This window comes from Dendrobates tinctorius, unplaced genomic scaffold, assembly GCF_039654945.1.
Source record: "Dendrobates tinctorius isolate UK_male_01 unplaced genomic scaffold, ASM3965494v1 ptg000120l, whole genome shotgun sequence".
Taxonomy (NCBI): domain Eukaryota; kingdom Metazoa; phylum Chordata; class Amphibia; order Anura; family Dendrobatidae; genus Dendrobates; species Dendrobates tinctorius.
Window position 1 is genome coordinate 5911188 of NW_027361788.1, and position 15417 is coordinate 5926604.

The 15417-nt window shown below is 43.3% G+C and overlaps 1 protein-coding gene across 5 annotated transcripts in view; it reads left to right on the forward strand.

Moving 5' to 3' along the window:
* The window catches only part of NEK6 (NIMA related kinase 6), a 247120-nt gene that overhangs the window by 93556 nt on the left and 138147 nt on the right, over positions 1-15417 (forward strand). The gene's annotated exons all lie outside the window — the stretch shown is intronic.

Consider the following 15417-nt stretch of genomic DNA (forward strand, 5'->3'; position numbering starts at 1 on the left):
CATTGGAGCTCGTGAATTTTTTACAAGGTTTTTTTTCTAAGGGGTAGTTTAGGACTTTAATATTTATGGCCTTAGGGTAGGCCATCAATGTCTGATAGGTGGGGGTGGAACACCTGACAACCCCACCAGTCAGCTGTTCCTGGTGCCGGTGGTGGCCGGTGCTGCTCAGGTATTGAGCTGCACAGCTCCGTCGACTGTATAGTCACCACGATCGAGTACTGCACATCCATCACCTATTCGAATCCATAGCAGGTGGATGTGCAGTACCCGGCCACTGCCACTATTCTGTCGATGGAGCTGTGCTGATCAGTTCCGGACGACATCGGGAACAGCTGATTGGCAGGGATGCCAGGTGTCGCATCCCCACTGATCAGACATTGATGACTTATCCTAAGGATAGGCTATCAATATTTAAGTCCCAAGCAATCTCTTTAATATATTTTTTTTTTTTTTTAGCAAGTAGCAGGTCCTCTTTAAGTACAAATATGTAAATAATCCTAATATTGAAAGGTTTTTACTAAGCTGGTAAGATATCCTCTATCATTAGGGCAGGGGACAAGGTACTAAACGCTGGAACTACTGGTGATTCTTATAATGGGGCTCTTCGGAGCTCTAAATGGCACAGCAGGCGAGCATGGATATAAGTTCTCTAATTCTTTCTGTTGTACTGCTAGAGACAGTTGTGCGTCTTATTTGGCTTTCACCAAGAGCCCCCACAAGAAATAGAGCATCGGTGTGCATGCTCGAGCACCACTGAATTTAGACAGGATTTCTGGGGGTCCTAATGATCAGTAAGGAGATAACTTATTGAAAATGGCAAAAGTTAAAAAAAAAAAAAATGATTTCTCTAACAAATAACAATAATAAAATAAATATAAAAATAAAAATATTCTTATTCACCTCTTGACATGACACAGGCTTATGTTATTCATAATCTGAGAAAATGGTTGCGTGACCCTTGCCTTATGGGCAGAGGATGGGGTAAATCACTGAGCCCAAAGCCCTACTGACCAGTGGCGCCTCCAGGAAGGGGTCCAAAAATATATATATTTTTCCTTTTTTTTTGAATTGTAATAAACATTGAATAGGTGGCAAAACAGTGGGTAATTTCCGATCTTTTCATCAAGGTCTTATTTATGAAGGTCTATTCTTTGAGTAGTAAATTTTATAGTAATGGCTGTAATACAGAGCTGCTGAAAATAAACGTGACAGTCCTCAACAAATATTAGCATTTCTATGGTAAATATTTGACTAGTTCACTTTTTTTTTAATATCCTTTATGACAGTCGTCATTAATCAGTTTAATAGAAAAACGCACATACATCCGATGTTACGACACCTTTAATATTATTACGCTGCACATGCTAAAATCATCTACAGGTCAGGGCTGTGGAGTCGGAGTCGGAGTCGTGGAGTCGGAGTCGGTGCTCATTTTGGTGGAGTTGGAGTCGGTATAAAATGGACCGACTCCGACTCCTAAAATATATAATAAATTGGGTACAGTAATTCAATGCAGAATGTGCTGAATATTTTTTCATAGGAGTTTGGGAAAGTTATGAAATGTCCTATAAATGACTGTTCTATTCCTGATCTAAGGCTACATTCACACACAGCGTTTTTCCTGTGTTTTTTGAGGATACGTTTTTCAGCTGCAAAAGCTGATCATCTTTTTAAAAAACTGCATCACCTGAAAGGTTTTTGAGCTCATAGATAATGTTTTCAATAGCAAAAGCAGATTAGAAATCTGCTCTATCTATCCATTTATCCATATCTGTCTATCCATATCGTATCTGTACCAAAAAGAATGAAAACCGGGTAGTACACCAATATATATTCTGTTCTATCTAAATATCTTGATTATTGGATCATAAAAATGATTAAATGTCTGAGGTTCACATTGTACTACAATATATTTTTCACTTAAATATAAGCAATATGTGTGGGAGTCGGAGTCGTGGAGTCGGAGTCGGAGTTGGAGTCGGTGTAAGGGAAATTGAGGAGTCGGAGTCGCAGGTTTGGCTTACCGACTCCACAGCCCTGCTACAGGTGCAACTATAACATTTTATTGCAGTTTTTGCATGGATTTTTTTCATCAAAAATTTGGAGGGGATCCCAGAAAAAAGGAATATAAAAAGTATGCTGGGGAATTTATTATGCAGACTGATCACACGCTGAAAGTCGTCTTTGTATTGGCTGCTCGACCATAGTGTCAGCTGATATTGTGGTGGGCCCAGGGTCAGATGTAATCACATTTGTAGAAGATTTTGGATAGGCTCACTGTAGTCTATTCCTTCAGTCCCCCTTAGGCGCTGTTCACACTGCCGAAAGAGGGTTTCCATTTTTTTGAGTGATTTGGTCGAATGGCTGACAGGGCTATGGAATATAATACAAAATGGAGTTTTTTGTTTTTTTTTTCTACGAACAGGTCCGTTTGTTCAGACAGCACAGAAACGTGGTCTGGCTAAACAAATGGACACATTCAGAAGAAAACAAACAAATGAAAATGGAGATCATTAGAACTCCTTTCGTGTCATCGCAGTCGATGACACTGTTGGCAATTTGTCTGCATCCAAGTTTTTAGGGGGAATCATCTGGAACCCCACCAGAAACAGTGTGAACAGGGCCTTACATTTTAGATTACAGTCAGCCAAATCCGCGTATATCTACAAGATCCAGCATCAGTATGTATATGGAGGCCGAATTTCATCAATCGATCCTTTTGTTCTTCCTGGAGAAAAGCTGCCGCCAATGAAGTATGGCAGTAGCTCTTTCTTAAAGCAGGGAGGAATATTTGGCTGAGTGTTGCTGTACATGCAGGAGTCAGGAGAGATGGCTTCTGAAATGTGAATGAGGTCCTTTTAGGATGACTCACGAATGTGACATCAGACATCTATGATCAAGTGTCCTACATGTGCAGCCATAACAAACCAAGTGGTTGGAGAAATGCTCTGTTAGGATAGATTGTGAAGATGAGGATGAATGAACTCATGGAGATCAACATCCAACACTGCGGAGACACCATCACGTGTTTCTCAACGCAGTGATTCTAGAGCATTGCCCCCATCCCTTATGGGAAATATGCAAAACATGCAAAACAGAAGCCGCGGAGACACCATCACATGTTTCTCAACGCAAGCAATGACCAGCCAGGTCTTTCCCCGGGAAGGAACAACCATGGGAAGGGCAGTCTCCAATGAAGGAAACCACCTATGCCAAAACATGGTATCCATCCACAGACAGCTGTTTCGGGGTATTGCCCCTCATCAGTGTGGAGTAGGAAACTGGCTGGTAGGAGCAAGGCCTAGTAAAAGACTGTGAAGATGAGGATGAATGAACTCATGGAGATCAACATCCAACACTGCGGAGACACCATCACGTGTTTCTCAACGCAGTGATTCTAGAGCATTGCCCCCATCCCTTATGGGAAATATGCAAAACATGCAAAACAGAAGCCGCGGAGACACCATCACATGTTTCTCAACGCAAGCAATGACCAGCCAGGTCTTTCCCCGGGAAGGAACAACCATGGGAAGGGCAGTCTCCAATGAAGGAAACCACCTATGCCAAAACATGGTATCCATCCACAGACAGCTGTTTCGGGGTATTGCCCCTCATCAGTGTGGAGTAGGAAACTGGCTGGTAGGAGCAAGGCCTAGTAAAAGACTGTGAAGATGAGGATGAATGAACTCATGGAGATCAACATCCAACACTGCGGAGACACCATCACGTGTTTCTCAACGCAGTGATTCTAGAGCATTGCCCCCATCCCTTATGGGAAATATGCAAAACATGCAAAACAGAAGCCGCGGAGACACCATCACATGTTTCTCAACGCAAGCAATGACCAGCCAGGTCTTTCCCCGGCACAGACAGCTGTTTCACAGTCTTTTACTAGGCCTTGCTCCTACCAGCCAGTTTCCTACTCCACACTGATGAGGGGCAATACCCCGAAACAGCTGTCTGTGGATGGATACCATGTTTTGGCATAGGTGGTTTCCTTCATTGGAGACTGCCCTTCCCATGGTTGTTCCTTCCCGGGGAAAGACCTGGCTGGTCATTGCTTGCGTTGAGAAACATGTGATGGTGTCTCCGCGGCTTCTGTTTTGCATGTTTTGCATATTTCCCATAAGGGATGGGGGCAATGCTCTAGAATCACTGCGTTGAGAAACACGTGATGGTGTCTCCGCAGTGTTGGATGTTGATCTCCATGAGTTCATTCATCCTCATCTTCACAGTCTTTTACTAGGCCTTGCTCCTACCAGCCAGTTTCCTACTCCACACTGATGAGGGGCAATACCCCGAAACAGCTGTCTGTGGATGGATACCATGTTTTGGCATAGGTGGTTTCCTTCATTGGAGACTGCCCTTCCCATGGTTGTTCCTTCCCGGGGAAAGACCTGGCTGGTCATTGCTTGCGTTGAGAAACATGTGATGGTGTCTCCGCGGCTTCTGTTAGGATAGATGGCAGCTAATATTTTTCCTGTTGGGTCCATGGTGCATCCATGAAACATGTTATTTTAAAAAGGCCATGTCAGACGCTGACTCTGATAGACCCAGGAGACCTGGAAACGAGCCTCACTGGAGATTCATTAGCATAGCTTTTATTAAAGACCTTCCAGTGAGAACTTTCCCTGCGGAACCTATTGTTGCAGACAAGGTGCAGAACTTCCGCACCTAACGGTATCCGCACACTGAGTCTTGTAGACGCCGGCGTACCTGCGTAGTTTTTGAAGCAGCAGACTCTTCAGGAAAACGTTGTGTCGTCTTATTTGTCGTTTTGGAAGAATGGACCGGTCACTTCTTTTTAGCTGCTTCACGGATTTTGAAGCCCAGAGTTGTTAATAGAAGCTGCAAAAGATGAAACATGTGCACAGCAAGTTGTTTTGACATTGCCGTGCATTGTGTTCGTTATTTCTAACGTTTGATTTGTTTTCCACCTGAAAAAGACGTTGTTTGCTCTTGCCCTAAGGGTGAACTCCGCTGTAGCATCCACATAAATAAATTTCCAGATCCGAGGCGCTGTGCATTCATGTTGCGAAATCTCATGCGCAATACTCACTGCTATCATATGCTGAGTATTTTCCCCAAGGAAAACTGCAGCTGCAAATCCTATGGGATCTTTATGGATCTGTACGGATGACATGGATTTTAGATGCCGGTCCGCAGCAGCAGAAGTGTTGGTATAATGGGGGGCTAGTTTACCCTAGGGAGCGTGGCAAATAAAGATTTGCATGTTCAGGAAGACGCAACAGCAAATGACTGAGTGTAAAGAAAATCAGTATTGAAAAAAATAGACCAAAAAGTGAATGTCAGAAAATTTTGCTTTTCACAGAAATTGCGATAAGCGTGTGTTCTGTTATACACACATGCGCCAATTTCTATCCCAGAAACAAACAGGTGGAAAGCCATCCATTACGCCCGATATACAGTCAGCCATTCCATACGATTGTATATATTCTGTGGTTTGTTACAAGCATGCAAAATGGAGCTGAAAACCTCAATGTAATCTCCTAATAGAAAACCGCGAGGCTTGTTATGGTTGAAAATTCCTCCTTGCGCAGCTTTTCTTCACATTTTTTTTCTCTTTTTTTCATGAACATCTGGGTTCCACAAACCCCACGTGTGCTGGATGTTTATAGTGCAGAGGACAAGAGCTTCTTACACATACCGTATATTATTTTGGGTTGGAATGTGGGAATGTTGCAGGAAAAAGAACATTTGTGTTATCTGTTGCAATATATTGCATGTATATATAAATGTGTATCTATCTATCTATCTATCTATCTATCTATCTATATATATATATATATATACGCCTTATCATGTCTGTCTGTAACCGAAATCCCGCTGCGCTGATTGGTTGCGGCCTGGTGGCCTCAACCAATCAGCAACAGGCGCAGTCCGCAATTAGCAGGACGCACACCACCGCTACCATGCCGTCGGGAGATCAGCGGCACTAGCCGCTGATCTCCCGACGGTTGCCGCGGGTCATCTCCGGGCGCACGGGCGTCGGCGGCGACGCAACCGGAGATGCCCGTCGCTAGCCGGTACCCAGGGTCTGGAGGAGAAGAGACTCCTTCGGACCCTCAGTACCATAAACGTGTAAAAAATAGAATTAAAATAAAAAATAGTGATCTACTCACCTTCCGACGGCCCCCGGACTATATATAGGTAGATATACCTTATTTCTGGAGACAGCAGCCTCTGTAAGCTAAACATTGAATATATGAAATGTGGACACATTACTGCTTTATAGAATACGTATAAAATACCTACTTAAAAAATGAAGATACTTAGAGCATAAATTGGCCAATTCATGAGAGCCCACCAGCCAGGACAAGGCGTACCTTCCTTTGATGGGACCCTAAACGTAATATTTATCACATGTACATCTATCGCCTAAAAGCTACAAATTTAAAGGGCAGGTAGGGTCCAGGACTAATAAAAAAAAAAACAGCTTTAGTGGTGGTGCACATGACTGATTTTCACATACGAGTGCTATTTGTGGTTTTTCACAGATAGTACTTGTGCCTGTGATATTCTGTGGGCCTCTGCATGTTTCCTTGGATCAAATTTGGCAATGCAAGTGGAGAAACTTTTTTTTTTTTTTTTACTCTCTCCTTGCACAAGAAAAACTGATACAACTTTGATCAGAGGGTGATTAGAATAATTGGTCCGTTTTTCACCTATGTGGGGAGACATTGGTTGTGCGAACCTCTCTTGATGGAAAAAGTGCGCAATCTGAAAATGAGGCAGTCAGAACCTCCATTAATGTACTACAAAAAACAAAAAAAGAGACCAACACTTCCGAACAGAATAAAGTAAGTGTAAACAGGTGCGAGCGGCTGTGACTGCATAATATACAAACAAGAGGATACAGCCACCTCTGTAAGCACTAACATGTATGCAAACACTGAATATATGAAATGTAGACTTGGGATCACATCAAAGAATGGTATGCCATGTCGTGGCTGGTGTGCTCTCATGAATTGTCCAATTTATGCTCTGAATACCTTCATTTTTATAAGTGTATTCTGTATAGCACTAATGCCGTCCAAGTCTCTTATATTCAATGTTTGAAAATACAGGATCGGCCATCTATATGGATACACCTAAATAAAATGGGAATGGTTGGTGATATCAACTTCCTGTTTATGGCACATTAGTATATGGGAGGGGGGAAACTTTTCAAGATGGGTGGTGACCATGGTGGCCATTCTGAAGTCGGCCATTTTGGATCCAACTTTATTTTTTCCAATGGGAAGAGGGTCATGTGACACATCAAACATATTGAGAATTTTGCAAGAAAAACAATGGTGTGCTTGGTTTTAACATAACTTTATTCTTTCATGAGTAATTTACAAGTTTGACCAATTATAAAATGTGTTCAAAGTGCTGCCCATTGTGTTGGATTTTCAATGCAACCCTCTTCTCCCACTCTTGACACACTGATAGCAACACCGCAGAAGAAATGCTAGCACAGGCTTCCAGTATCCGTTGTTTCAGATGCTGCACATCCTGTATCTTCACAGCATAGACCATTGCCTTCAGATGACCCCAAAGATAAAAGTCTAAGGGGGTCAGATCGGGAGACCTTGGTGGCCATTCAACTGGCCCATGATGACAAATCCAGTTTATCACCAACCATTCCCATTTTATTTAGATGTATCCATATAGGTGTATCCATATAGATGGCCCACCCTGTATATACAGTCATATGTTAAAGTTTGGGCACCCCTATTAATGTTAACCTTTTTTCTTTATAACAATTTTGGTTTTTGCAACAGCTATTTCAGTGTCATATATCTAATAACTGATGGACTCAGTTATATTTCTGGATTCAAATGAGGTTTATTGTACTAACAGAAAATGTGCAATCTGCATTTAAACAAACTTTGACCGGTGCAAAAGTATGGGCACCCTTATCATTTTCTTGATTTGAACACTCCTAACTACTTTTTACTGACTTCCTGAAGCACTAAATTGGTTTTGTAACCTCATTGAGCTTTGAACATCATAGCCAGGTGTATCAAATCATGAGAAAAGGTATTTAAGGTGGCCACTTGCAAGTAGTTCTCCTATTTGATTCTCCTATGAAGAGTGGCATCATGGGCTCCTCAAAACAACTCTCAAATGATCTGAAAACAACGATTATTCAACATAGCTTTTCAGGGGAAGGATACAAAAAGTTGTGTCAGAGATTTAACCTGTCAGTTTCCACTGTGAGGAACATAGTAAGGAAATGGAAGAACACAGGTACAGTTCTTGTTAAGCCCAGAAGTGGCAGGCCAAGAAAAATATCAGAAAGGCAGAGAAGAATGGTGAGAACAGTCAAGGACAATCCACAGACCACCTCCAAAGACCTGCAGCATCATCTTGCTGCAGATGGTGTCACTGTGCATCGGTCAACAATACAGCGCACTTTGCACAAGGAGAAGCTATATGGGAGAGTGATGCAAAAGAAGCCGTTTCTGCAAGCACGCCACAAACAGAGTCGCCTGAGGTTTGCAAAAGCACATTTGGACAAGCCAGTTACATTTTGGAAGAAGGTCCTGTGGACTGATGAAACAAAGATTGAGTTGTTTGGTCATACAAAAAGGCGTTATGCATGGAGGCTAAAAAACACAGCATTCCAAGAAAAACACTTGCTACCCACAGTAAAATTTGGTGGTGGTTCCATCATGCTTTGGGGCTGTGTGGCCAATGCCGGCACCGGGAATCTTGTTAAAGTTGAGGGTCGCATGGATTCAACTCAGTATCAGCAGATTCTTGACAATAATGTGCAAGAATCAGTGACGAAGTTGAATTTATGCAGGGGATGGATATTTCAGCAAGACAATGATCCAAAACACCGCTCCAAATCTACTCATGCATTCATGCAGAGGAACAATTACAATGTTCTGGAATGGCCATCCCAGTCCCCAGACCTGAATATCATTGAACATCTGTGGGATGATTTGAAGCGGGCTGTCCATGCTCGGCGACCATCAAACTTAACTGAGCAGGAATTGTTTTGTAAACAGGAATGGTCACAAATACCTTCATCCAGAATCCAGGAACTCATTAATAGCTACAGGAAGTGACTAGAGGCTGTTATTTTTGCAAAAGGAGGATCTACGAAATATTAATGTCACTTTTATGTTGAGGTGCCCATACTTTTGCACCGGTCAAATTTTGTTTAAATGCAGATTGCACATTTTCTGTTAGTACAATAAACCTCATTTGAATCCAGAAATATAACGGAGTCCATCAGTTATTAGATATATGAAACTGAAATAGCTGTTGCAAAAACCAAAATTGTTATAAAGAGAAAAGGTTAACATCAATAGGGGTGCCCAAACTTTAACATATGACTGTAAAGGGAGTCTGTCACCCCCCCCACCCCCCCCCCCCACCCCCCCCCCCCCCCAAAAAAAAAACAAAAACTGAAATTGAACTATTTAGACCTCCATTTTTTTTCTCTTTTTTTCATGAACATCTGGGTCCCACAAACCCCATGTGTGCTGGATGTTTATAGTGCAGAGGACAAGAGCTTCTTACACATACCGTATATTATTTTGGGTTGGAATGTGGGAATGTTGCAGGAAAAAGAATATTCGTGTTATCTGCTGCAATATATTGCATGTATATACACTCACTGGCCACTTTATTAGGTACACCATGCTAGTAAGGGGTTGGACCCCCTTTTGCCTTCAGAACTGCCTCAATTCTTCGTGGCAGAGATTCAACAAGGTGCTGGAAGCATTCCTCAGAGATTTTGGACCATATTGACATGATGGCATCACACAGTTGGCGCAGATTTGTCGGCTGCACATCCCTGATGCGAATCTCCCGTTCCACCACATCCCAAAGATGCTCTATTGGATTGAGATCTGGTGACTGAGGAGGCCATTTGAGTACAGTAAACTCATTGTCATGTTCAAGAAACCAATCTGAGATGATTCGAGCTTTATGACATGGCGCATTATCCTGCTGAAAGTAGCCATCAGATGTTGGGTACATTGTGGTCATAAAGGGATGGACATGGTCAGCAACAATACTCAGGTAGGCTGTGGCGTTGCAACGATGCTCAATTGGTACCAAGGGGCCCAAAGAGTGCCCAGAAAAAATTCCCCACACCATGACACCACCACCACCAGCCTGAACCGTTGATACAAGGCAGGATGGATCCATGCTTTCATGTTGTTTACGCCAAATTCTGACCCTACCATCCGAATGTCGCAGCAGAAATCGAGACTCATCAGACCAGGCAACGTTTTTCCAATCTTCTACTGTCCAATTTCGATGAGCTTGTGCAAATTGTAGCCTCAGTTTCCTGTTCTTAGCTGAGAGGAGTGGTACCCAGTGTGGTCTTCTGCTGCTGTAGCCCATCTGCCTCAAAGTTCGACGCACTGTGCGTTCAGAGATGCTCTTCTGCCTACCTTGGTTGTAACGGGTGGCAATTTGAGTCACTGTTGCCTTTCTATCAGCTCGAACCAGTCTGCCCATTCTCCTCTGACCTCTGGCATCAACATGGCATTTCCGGCCACAGAACTGCCGCTCACTGGATTTTTTTTCTTTTTCGGACCATTCTCTGTAAACCCTAGAGATGGTTGTGCGTGAAAATCCCAGTAGATCAGCAGTTTCTGAAATTCTCAGACCAGCCCTTCTGGCACCAACAATCATGCCACGTTCAAAGGCACTCAAATCACCTTTCTTCCCCATACTGATGCTCGGTTTGAACTGCAGGAGATTGTCTTGACCATGTCTACATGCCTAAATGCACTGAGTTGCCGCCATGTGATTGGCTGATTAGAAATTAAGTCTTAACACACAGTTGGACAGGTGTACCTAATAAAGTGGCCAGTGAGTGTATATATATGTGTATATATATATATATGTGTATATATATGCCTTATCATGTCTGTCTGTAACCGAAATCTCGCTGCGCTGATTGGTCGAGGCCGCCAGGCCGCAACCAATCAGCAACAGGCGCAGTGCGCAGGCGCAGTCCGCAATTAGCAGGACGCACACCACTGCTACCGTGCCGTCGGGAGATCAGCGGCACTAGCCGCTGATCTCCCAACGGTTGCCGCGGGTCATCTCCGGGCGCACGGGCGTCAGCGGCGACGCAGCTGGAGATGCCCGGCGCTAGCCGGTACCCAGGATCTGGAGGAGAAGAGACTCCTTTGGACCCTCGGTACCATAAACGTGTAAAAAATAGAATTAAAATAAAAAATAGTGATCTACTCACCTTCCGACGGCCCCCGGACTCTGTCTCTCCTCTCCACGCTGCCGGCATCTTCCGTTCCCAGTACTGCTTTGCGCGAAATACCGCTGATGAGGTTGCGCTCTCGCGAGAGGACATCAGCAGCAGTCCATGATGATCAACTGGCCCATGATGACAAATCCAGTTTATCACCAACCATTCCCATTTTATTTAGATGTATCCATATAGGTGTATCCATATAGATGGCCCACCCTGTATATAAAGGGAGTCTGTCACCCCCCCCCCCCCCCACCAAAACTGAAATTGAACTATATAGACCTCCATAAAAAGTACTCGGCTTCTATAAACCTCATACTGATTTTATGGATAATAGTAAATTTGTTTTCTACAAAAAAACAAACAGTAACTCTCTCTGCTACTTTATTCTATTCCCTGTGAGAGAGCCACGGTCAGTGGTTTATGTCCCAGAGAACAAACAAGACTCAGCGTTTGGAAATTCAACATGCCTTCTCTTCTCCGGCAGATGAGTCTGGAGGCCCCCATATACATTAGACCATTGGCTGATCATGCCAATATTGATGCATTCTTCTTACTTTTTTTAATTTCATATGGTGGCTTTTCCTACTAAATAGAGTGGTGTAGGAGGTAAAAAAAAAAAAACTAGACTCAATTCCTAGAATGGTGCTGCTCCTCTGGGTTTGCTTTTACATCCTCCACCGGTCTGCTGGCATCAACATCTAGCGGGGTCATTACCTGACTGCTGCAGCCAATCTGTGGCCAGTGATTGGCTGCAGCCTATACATTCCATTCTATCCGGTGGCATCTTCTCAGAAAGAATATGAAGGCTGCAGTTGATCAGTGGACATGTGACACCCTCAACCGGAAGTTGACTCCAGCAAGGCAGTAGCAAATGTGGAGAAGTGATGGTGTTTGGGGAATTAGTCTAGATATTGCGTGTTTTTTTGGTTTGTTTTTCTTAAGTCTTGGACTGTTAAGTTTAAATTAAAATGTAGGACTCAACCCTTTTAAAATAACCCCTTTAAAATAATGGTATTTATAGATATCAATTAAATAACTTCTGCTTACAAAGCTTCTGGGACAAACTTTCTTTGACACTTTAATGCAACTCTTGACTTTTTTCATGTTCCTTTTATCCAGTGGTGTTCGCTAATTGTTATTTGCAAGGGTCTAAGGGGTAAGGTTTCTCCTTGTGGAGAGTGACATACCAGCTCTGGCTTGTCAAGGTAAGGGGCTTATTCGCCGTGCAATGCTCCTCTGGGAAAATAATATGCAAATTGCCTCTTATACTAAGTCATATTACAAGACTCGTTAAAGGGTTGATTGTGACTTGTAGGATCGCTACTACCAATAGGTGGCGCTGTAGAGTTCAAGTCCTCTTCCTCTCTGAAGAGGTAATTTACATATTTGCAAAGGGGAATCCTGTGCTATAAATAAAAGTACATCAGCGCCACACAAAGTAGTACGTAGTCATAATAAATATCATTATGACCTACATTCTAGCTTGTGTGATCCGGATCTGAGTGTCCGCTGCTGCATGTTGTTTCATGATTGAATTTTGATTTATTTTCCCTCTAATCTAATATTCCCGCTGTAATATTTTGTTAAAAAGGCAACAATATGCGATAGTCCAAACTACAGAATATGTAAGATAAATTTCAGCAAGCCATGATGAGGTCAGGATCACGAAATGAAACATGCAGTTCCCGTGTTTTTTCTGACCTTGACAGTCGTATTCTAAAATGTGTTATACTTTTGAAGCATCAGTACAGAAATGGCCATGCAATGTGTTCTGGTGAAATATCATACTAAGGCTAGTTTCACATTTGCGTTTCAGGGCGCAGGCCGCTAAGCCCCACCCCCTGCCGCGCCCCCTCCGATAGCTCCGCCTCCGGGCGCATGACGCTACATGCGTCATGCGTCCCCTATCTTTATCACTGAGGACGCAGGCCGTGCGCAGTATGCGTTTTGACGGTGCGCTGACAAGCGCCAAACGCAACCTGTTGCAATTTGGTCGCGTTCGGCGCACCGTCAAAAGAACGCAGGCGCCGCCAAACGCATGCTGCGCACGGCCTGCGTCCTCAGTGATAAAGATAGGGGACGAATGCAGCGTCATGCGCCCGGAGGCGGAGCTATCTGAGGGGGCGCGGCAGGGGTGGGGCTTAGTGGCGGCCGTGCGCAGGCCGTTGCTGCGCCCTGAAACGCAAATGTGAAACTAGCCTAACCAATTGGTGTGTGGTCTTTCAATTCCCAATCCCCGAGGCCCCTTCTAATCTGCTGAACCCTAACATGCCTGTACAGCGAAGTGTAGGTGAATGCCATGTTGCCAATTTGTTGTGCTGGTTGGTAGGGTTCCCAGGCATCGGACCTGCACTTATTACTTTATACATGACGGCCTATCAATTAGGATAGATAATAAGTTTTTATTTTCTAAGAAAACAATAAATTGAATAAGTTTGGATCATTCTCTTACATGGTTTAAAAGTATTGAAGTCTTGTAGTTTTCTCTCAGCTTGCAGTATGACCCCATAAAGGACCTTTTAAAAAAGATACATGAGCACCCATTTATTTTTTAGATACGTCAGATCTCTATACATCTGTGTTAGTAAAAAAATGCATTTCTTATGACATAAATCTGGAGGATCTTTTTCTTAGAACTTAACATTTTGCAGTTTCTCTGTTGTTATTCCTAGAAATCTTTGGATTAATTGACAGCTGTGGAGACGTGTCCCTTCATACCCCTAGGCCACATTAAAGCGGCATGATTTTGGTCAGAATTTCACATCAGTATTTGGTATCAGTAACTTTAAGCCAAAACTGGGAGAAGAACAATCAGAGGAAAGTATATTAGAAACACGTCACCACTTTTGCATTTTTCACCCACTTCTGGTTTTGGCTTACAAATACTAACCAAAATCCTGTCGCGTGAACATGGCCTTGAACTGTCCAATCAGTGGTGCAAGCATCAGACAGTTTCAAGACATACTCCTTTGACCAGAGGAATGGTAACACCCTGTTGACATCATTAATCATACATTTTCTAGTGAGAAAGTTGCAGTAATATTAGACTTAAAAAAACACTTTTTTTTAGTTCTTATGGTGGTTGAAAGGCCCAATGAAGACCCCAAAATATAAGAAAAAGTGAACCAGAAAATGACTTGTAGGGGTTGTCTCATTTCCTTGCTTTACCTGCCAAACTGTTCACAGTGGCAGTTCAGTGGAGAGCAGTCAGTTGTCTGTGGTTTCAGCTTCAACGGGGATTCGATGCCTGGCACCTTGTAGCTCAGTCAGTCCCTTGATCCTCCACCAGGCATTCTTCCAAAAGCCACACCAATCAAGGAGGAGAGAAACGACTGTGCTGACATCTGTCGACATGGGTGTCCTTTGGAGGCGCTGTACAAAAAATGTGATGTGTTGATGTGACATCAGCAGAGCAAACACCGGCGGAGTCATGTAACCACGAGGTGCAACTTGGAATCCGGAGGCCAAAACTAACAGAATGCAGTTACAAAGTTTTAGCGGGCTTCTCCCTTGGACACGATGACCGGTAAAACGGTGACAAAAGACCACATCCTTAATGGTTTTCCTTTCTTATGCATGGCCCGCTCCAATGTTTGATACGGCGGAGGTGTACTTTATTAATCACTACATATTATGATGAGGGTGGGGATTGTGGAACAGCCGTTTTTTCTTCTTAACAAGAGAGATGTGTAATGATTAAAAAAAAAAGTTTGGAAGCTCCACTAAATTGCAAAGTTTTATGTTCCTGTATTAGGACCTTGTAGAAAAACTTGGAAAATGATTTACTTAAAAGGATTGTTCCCAAAATCAAAAGTTATCCCCTATCCATAAAAGGACATCCATAAAACTTTCCGATTGACCACAGGAACCCTCAGGGATCCGGGGATTGGGGCTGTGCAGCCGAGTCTTGAAGGAAGCGGAGGTGCGTGTGCTCCAGGTGCGCTCAGTTCATTGTACCATTATGTATGGGACTGCTGGAATTTGCCCAGCACTGCATTCGGATAGTCCTATCGACAGTGAATAGAGTGGAGGTCGAGCATGCACACCTCCGCTTTATTTCAAGACCGAGCTGGAGAGCTCCATTCTCGGGGTTCCAGAGCCCCAAACTCTTGTGATTTTTGGCAATAATCTTAAAGATAAACCGTCATTAAAATTTTTATTTAATAAAT